Below are 7,597 nucleotides of genomic sequence, written 5' to 3'. Positions count from 1 at the left end.
TCTTCCAAACTCCTATTCATGTTGATATTTAACCTCCTCCTATAAATCATTAAAATTCTTAATGCATCTAGAATAGTGAGTCATTTCTAGAAGGTTTTGAATTTACTTTACCCAGATATATCAAAATAATCTCTATTTACAGCATCTATAACCTAGGTATCTGAAATAAGACTTGAAAGTCAAAATTAATTCTTGATCCTTGGGCTGCAGAATGGATGTAGCAGGCATGAAAACAACATTCATCTTCTTGTACATTTCCATCAGAGCTCTTGAGCGACTAGGTGCCTTGTCAATGAGCAGTAATATTTCAGAAGACATCTTTTGGGCAGGAGGTTTCAACAGTGGGCTTAAAACATTCAGTAAACCACACTGCTAAAAGATGTGCTGTCATCCAGGCTTTGTTGTTCCATTTATAGAGCACATGTAGAGTAGATTTAGCATATTTCTTTAGGGTACTAGGATTTTTGGAATGGCAAATGTGCACTGCCTTCAACTTAAAGTCACCAGCTACATTCCCCCCTAACAAGAGACTCGGCCTGTTTTTTGAAGCTTTGAAATCACTCATTGACTTCTCTGTATCTGTGAAATCCTAGATGGCATTTTCTTACAACACAATGCTGTTTCGTCTACACTAAAAATGTGTTGCTTAATGTACCACCTTCATCAATGATCTTAGCTAGTTCTTCCAAATAATTTGCTGCAGCTTCTTCATCAGCACTTGATGCTTCACCTTTTACTTTTATGTTATGAATGTGGCTTATTTCCTTTAACCTCACGAACAAACCTTTCTGCTGGCTTCAAACCTTCCTTCAGCAGCTTCTTCACCTCTCTCCTTTAGTTCTCTTTCATTGAATTAAAGAGAGTTAGGGCCTTGCTCTGGATTAGACTTTGGCTTAAGGGAATGCTGTGGCTGGTTTGATCTTTTATCCAGACCACTAAAACTTTCCCAATATCAGCAACAAAACTGTTCCACTTTCTTATTATTTGAGTGTTCATTGGAATAGCAATTTAGTTTCCTTTAAGAAATATTCTTTTGCATTTACAACTTGGCTAACTGGTACAAGAGGCCTAGCTTTCAGCCTGTCTTGGCTTTCAACATGCCTTTCTCACTAAGCTTACTTGTTTCTAGCTTTTGATTTAAGGTGAGAGATGTGCAACTCTTCCTTTTACTTGAACACTTGAGAGATCATTGTAGGGTCATTGATTGACCTAATGTCAATATTGCTGTACCTCAGGAAAAGGGGAGGCCAGAGGAGAGGGAGAGAGGTAGGGGAGTGGCTGTTCAGTGGAGCAGTGAGAACATGCATATTTGTTGATTAAGTTGACTGTCTCTAAGCATGCAGTTCATGGCACCCCAAAACAATTACAATGGTAACATCAAAGATCACTGATCACAAATTATTATGAAAGATGTAATAATGATGAAAAATTCTGAAATATTGTGAGAATTACCAAAATATGATAAGAGACATGAAATGAGCACATACTGTTGTGAAATGGCACTTATAGACTTACTCAATGCAAGACTACCACAAACCTTTGATTTGTAAAACAGAACAAAAACAAACAAAAAAGCACACACACAGTATATATGTGAGGCATAATAAAGCGAAGAGCAACAAAATGAGGTACGCCGGTACTCATGACCTTTCGCTATCTAATTCACATAACACCAAGGGAACAGTTTATTTGGAAATGTCATTTTTAATTTAATTTACATAGATATTTGAGTCACACAACTAGAATAAAAACTAAATACACACAAGCATTCTAAATATTTTTATTTGTTTATTTTAGCAATTATATTCTTAGACTTTCACATCAATGCCATGAAGACTACCTTGAAATGTATGCTTGAGACAACAAACCCAAAAATATATTTTCTGAAATTCTTATTTTAAGGATAAAAAAAATTTTAATTGTCTTCTGCTTTAGTTGGTAGATGGCATGATCTAAAACATCAAATCTGAAATTTTTTGGTTTCAGGACACTTTTACACTCTCAAAAATCAGGAACCCAAAGGAATGTTTAATCTGTGTCTGTTATGTCCATCAATATTAACCAGATTAAAAATTAATACTGTTGCATCTAGAAATATTTATTTATAAATCATTATACAATAAAAATAGTATGTATTATGTACTATATATAATACTAAACATTGTATTAAAATGACTATATTTTTTAAAAGAAAAAATTGTCTTACATTTTGGAAAAAGCTATTTCATCTTGTGCTTAATGAAAGACAGTTGGATTCTTATAACTTCTTTGGTATCCAGTTGGTTATGATGTGTTGTTTTTGGTGGAAGTATATGAAGAAAATCTGGCCTCACTCAGATATATAGTTGGATAAAAGAGAACCTTGTAAACTGTGTGAAAGTGCCTTAGGGACACCCTAGCGGTCCTAGGAATACCTTGAGAACAGTCTTTCTGAGGCAGGCCAGCTGAAATGGAGGAATTACCCTAGTTATACAAAATAAAAGAATGTTTTCTACACCTGTAGTTCTGAGTAACAATTTAAAATTCTTGCTAGCAGGACAAATTGTGTTTCTGACAGCAAAATTGGAGGCCTTGCATTTGCTCACTTTGTCATGTTAGTTGGGGGCACCTTTTTCATAATTCCTTCGCCTTGAGTAAAGAGCCTGCTGAAAGAGTGAAGGACTGACTGCGACATGTGCTTTCAAGTTTCACTAACTTTCAAAGAAATGGAAAGCAATGTTATTGCATCTGTATAAAGAGAAATTGAATAGCACAAAAATGCGCAGAAACAAAATAACCCATGGGAAAAAATATAACCGATAAGTGGAGTTATTGAACAATTTTGTTTGTTAGGGAAAGTGCATTTCGGAACATGATAAAATATTGTCGTAGGTTTATACTAAAACATAGATATTGTCAGTCTTCATAATATCACAATTTCCTCTTTGTAATGTGATTTCTGCTGAGAGTGATATAATGAACAGCATCATCCCTAAGAGTTCTATACCTAGTTCAGAGGAAGAAAAAAAAATCAAAATCTTGACATATGCTTAGAAAAATGAGCATTAAAAGCCTTCAACCATATGCACTACTTTCATGCGAGACTTTCCACTTTTTTCCTACTTTAAGATCACTTCCTTCCTTGATTAAACAAACATTTCTACACCATTTTAAAATGTGAGGCTTTTGAAAGATGGAGGATACATTTAGTCTTCCTTCATTTTTATAATAAAATATTACTTAGAAGAGTCACATCAAAATCAATATGGTTTATTAATACATACAGAACACTTTTATTAACACATACACACAAGCATACATAAAAACACTTCTACTTCAATCTTATTAATCCAGCTACAAAATACTAAACTTTTATATTCAAGTTGACAACAGTCAAAGACAAAGGGAAACCAAGCTTGTCTTCACCTCCTTGGACCTAATATCGAACATGACTCCTTGGCTTCAAAATGGAATTTGATGGCCGCATGTTCTATCAAGTGGTGTCAGAGGGTTTGTCAGTACATTTTCAAAAGGAAATTGTTTTTTCTACATATTGGTATCAAAAGAAGAGATTAATTGCTTCAATGGAAAAGGTATCCATTATATATGCTAATAAAATGATATTCATACTCTAAAACTTATTGATGGCAGCAGCAGCCAGTCTGGAGTGGCCATTGCCATCATGCCAGCTGCATCAGGGAGGCACGGCCAGGGCTGCACACTCTGTGGAGCTGGTAACAAATGGGAGACCTGTCCCTTATGAGTTGGTGGGGCAGGAGTTCACTAGGTGCAGCCACAGCTGCCCTGCTATGTACCAGGATCTCGTGTACCATGGACCTGGTAGGAGCCCCACCCTCCCAGGCATGGCTGCAGCTGCCAAAGTTGTAACTGAAGACCTCAGCCTCCCTGTGCTCTTGGCAGGGCTGGAAGCAAACAGGAGCCCCGCCCTCCCAGGCACAGCTGCAGCCACCCAAGTCATGGCTGCAGACCTGGGCCTCCCACACCACAGATCAGGTAAGAGTCCTGCCCCCTACACAACTGCAGCTGCCCAAATTGTAACTTCAGACCCAGGCATCCCTGAACTCTTAGGAGCCTGAGAAGGCCCTCCCTGCCCTCATAGGCTCAGAAATGCCATACCACTGCACTCCAGCCTGGGTGACAGAGTGAGAGACTATCTCAAAAAAAGAAAAAGAAATGCCTGCTCCCACTGCCTGGCTTCTCCCTGCTGTCAGCACCTACTCAGATCTTGGAGCAAAGTTAGGACTCAGCCAGGTTTCTAGCCAGAAACCTCTCCCAGGTGCTGTCACAGCCTGGCAGGGTGTGTCCACACTCAGGGCAGTGCTGACACATCAGCCCCCTGTTGCTTCAGCTCCCTTCAGACTTTGGGCATGGTTGAGCATGGAAGGGAAGCCAAGGAGGTTGGAGGGCAACTCAGCATAAGCTGCAGGTGCTCCTTGGCACAAACAACCTGGGCACCATAAATGGCATCCAGAGGCAGACAGACCCCTGGGTGGAAAAGAGCGGGTCTCCAGTGAGGCCCCACCTTCAAGCCAGGCACCACCAACTTTGTAGTGCCTTTTCTGGCCTCCCCGTGGCTGCCCATGAACCAATAAGCATGCACTTCCTCCCATAAAATCCCTGGGCTCAGCCAGTGCCCAGCAGATGTGGGGATGACCAGCTGCAGAAAGGAGGTGCCCACTCCAGGGCCTTCTCTCTGCAAAGCAGCAGATGTCAGGACAACCAGCTTCAAAGAGGAGCTACCACTCCAGGGCCTCAGCTCTGCTGAGAGCTGCAGACATCAGAATGACCAACTGCAGAGAGGAACTACCCTCTCTGCTAGGAGATGAACACATGATGGGACACCCTGGCTGAGGAAAGGAGCTGCCCCTGTAGGTTTCCACTAAGCTGCTGTCATGTTCAATAAAGCTCCTTTCCATCTGGCTCACCCTCCACTCGTCTGCATATGTTATTCTTCCTGGTCACAGGACAAGAACTCAGAAACCACCAAATGGCAAGGCTGAAAGAGCTGTAACACAAATATGGCTGAGATATGTTCCTCACTTTCCACGCTATGGGCAAAGGGAAGGAAAGAGGAGCTCAGCCCTTTGGGGGACCCAGACCTGGGAGCTCCCCAAGCCAGGGCTATGACTCCCTCTGTGGGGCTCTGAGGTTCCAGGCACCACCATGTTCCTCAGTGCCAGCCATGAAAGCTGTATGCAGTACACCTGGTCCAGCCGTAGCCTCGCAGAGCTGGCACCAATGCTGACACCCGGAACTGCCCACCCCACTGCAGCAGCCAGCATGTCTGACTGTGTGCAGTAGCCGGACTGCATGCTTACTCACATACCCTCACTGTTCCATGCCTGACCCACCCTTGGCAGGCATGGGACCAGGGCCAGTAGCATGAGCCAAGCTCAGCCTACCAGGCCAAGTGGGTGAAATGAGCCCAGCAGACCTGAGCAAAACTCGAGCAAAGGCTCCAGCAGCCACAGAAGTTTCCAGCCAGAAAAACAACTCAAAGATCCCATAATATTATCATTGATCTTTTCATCAAGAAATGTTCTAATTAACTGTGTTTTATAAATTCTGATTTAAGGCAATCAACTGTTTTTCACAAAGTGTTCAATTATTACTCATCTCTGAAGTAGTGGGGCAATCTAAAAACTAGGCAAATGACTATATCAGGGCAAACAAATATTGAAAACCTCCAATATGTGCAGTCACTCACTGCCTGGCAGAGGCAGTATCTTCAGCTGCTGCCCATAGACGTACCAGACTATGCTGCTGAGAAACTCCTGCTCTGAGCTCCTGAAGGACTCTTTATTTTGTCCAGCAGTTTCTCATCACAGTAACTGTTAGTGAATATCCAGACCGGACGTCAGAAGTCTCCCATATGTCATAACATGACACTAAAACTCAACTAGAAAATACACCACTAAGTTTGTTATTTTATCAAATTGTTTTCCAAATGAAAAGATTAAGTATTATCCAGATGAAATATTTCAGACATAAATATTTCAGATGGAAATTTTGAATGTGGACCTACCAGTTTTAAAATGCAATACCATGCAACATTATGGCGACCACCTGGCAGGCTTGCTCCAGAGCTGGAGTAGGACAAGTGCTGTGGATTTCAGCCCTGTGTAGATTTCATTTCAGTGAGATTAGTTTCTTCATTGCCTAGTTTAATTCCAGTTGAACAGTTTGCAATCATGGAAAATTAATCATCAATATGAACATTATTTATCAATAACTATGGATAATAAAATTTAAATCCTGTCTATAGCCATACCACCCTGAACGTGCCCGATCTTATCTGACCTCAGAAGCTAAGCAGGGTCGGGCCTAGTTAGTACTTGGATGGGAAACAACTTGGGAATACCAGGTGCTATAGGCTTTAAAAAATAAATAAATAATAAAAAAAGAAAAAATTTTAAAAATTTTTTAAATAATAATAAAAAATTTTTAAAAATTAAACCCTCCCTGTTCACATTGCGGGCATGAGTTCTATTATGGTAAAGTAGGTTTACGGTGAGAATACATACAAAGCACTAAGCAACTAGCTAGCATAAGACGTTTTCCCAATAACTAGTACTATTTATGTACACAATTGATTTGCTTTATAGAGAGGATCCAATGGTATTATTATAAATATTGATGTAGAAAGAGGTAATATGTTCTATCTCAGCAACAACTCCATTAAGCCTTGTGCTTTTATGTCTAATATAGAACTCTGAACCCAGTAAGAATTCAATAGGACTGATTAATGCAAGATGAAAATATTGTTTTTCACTTCAATACTGATAGGCTGTTCAATTTAGGGACTCTCTAAGTAGGCACTCATCAGTCACATCTTTAACATTTAAATATTTTTTATACTTTATTCCCCCTTCATCTCAAACACTTCATTTCACCAAGGTTGGATCATATCCTTGAATGAAGGGACAACACAAAAAGGAGTAACTGACCAGTCCTCATTACATCCTCATCATTCTGACTCATTGCTCTGATTCAGGGAAAATGTCTATTTTTTGTAGATTCTTAATGTCACTGTGTGTGAATATATACAAGTATTCCAGTATCCTGCTTTAATTCTTTTATATTTAACAGCATCTTTCAAAAAGATATTAATTTAACATTATGCACGTTTATCTGATAAGGATATGTTATTTCCCAATATAAGATCATTGTAACATGCTCCAGGTGCTTGAGATTTTTTAATTTATGCAGAAATTTTAAAAACTACTCAGTTACTATGAAAATATTCTGACTGGTTGTGATAGCTCTTTAATTAATCTGAATGCATTTCTGCATTAATTAGGCTTTTGGTTCAATTTTCAATTAAATCGCTGTATATTTACTCTGTGTATTTCATTGACACTAAATTTGATAAATAATGTACAACTTCATTATCTATATCCCTAACTTCTATCAATTTCATTCAAAAATTCATACAAGCATATAAAAATGCATACACACACACCTATGCCTACACACACACACACACACACACACACGCATACAAACACAACAAAAAGGATGGAGGAAATGGTTTATGCCTATTTCCTTTGTGTCTGAGTTTAGCAATTACTAATTTAGGGTCATGTCTTCCTTCCAT

General features: G+C 39.4%; 1 pseudogene; it reads left to right on the top strand.

Moving 5' to 3' along the window:
* The first annotated feature begins 6,257 nt into the window (after positions 1-6,257).
* On the top strand, positions 6,258-6,376 carry LOC119473878 (annotated as a pseudogene).
* Positions 6,377-7,597: the final 1,221 nt, after the last annotated feature.

This window comes from Cebus imitator, unplaced genomic scaffold (assembly GCF_001604975.1).
Source record: "Cebus imitator isolate Cc_AM_T3 unplaced genomic scaffold, Cebus_imitator-1.0 Scaffold191, whole genome shotgun sequence".
NCBI classification, from domain to species: domain Eukaryota; kingdom Metazoa; phylum Chordata; class Mammalia; order Primates; family Cebidae; genus Cebus; species Cebus imitator.
This window is presented reverse-complemented; position numbering and strand designations above follow the sequence as displayed.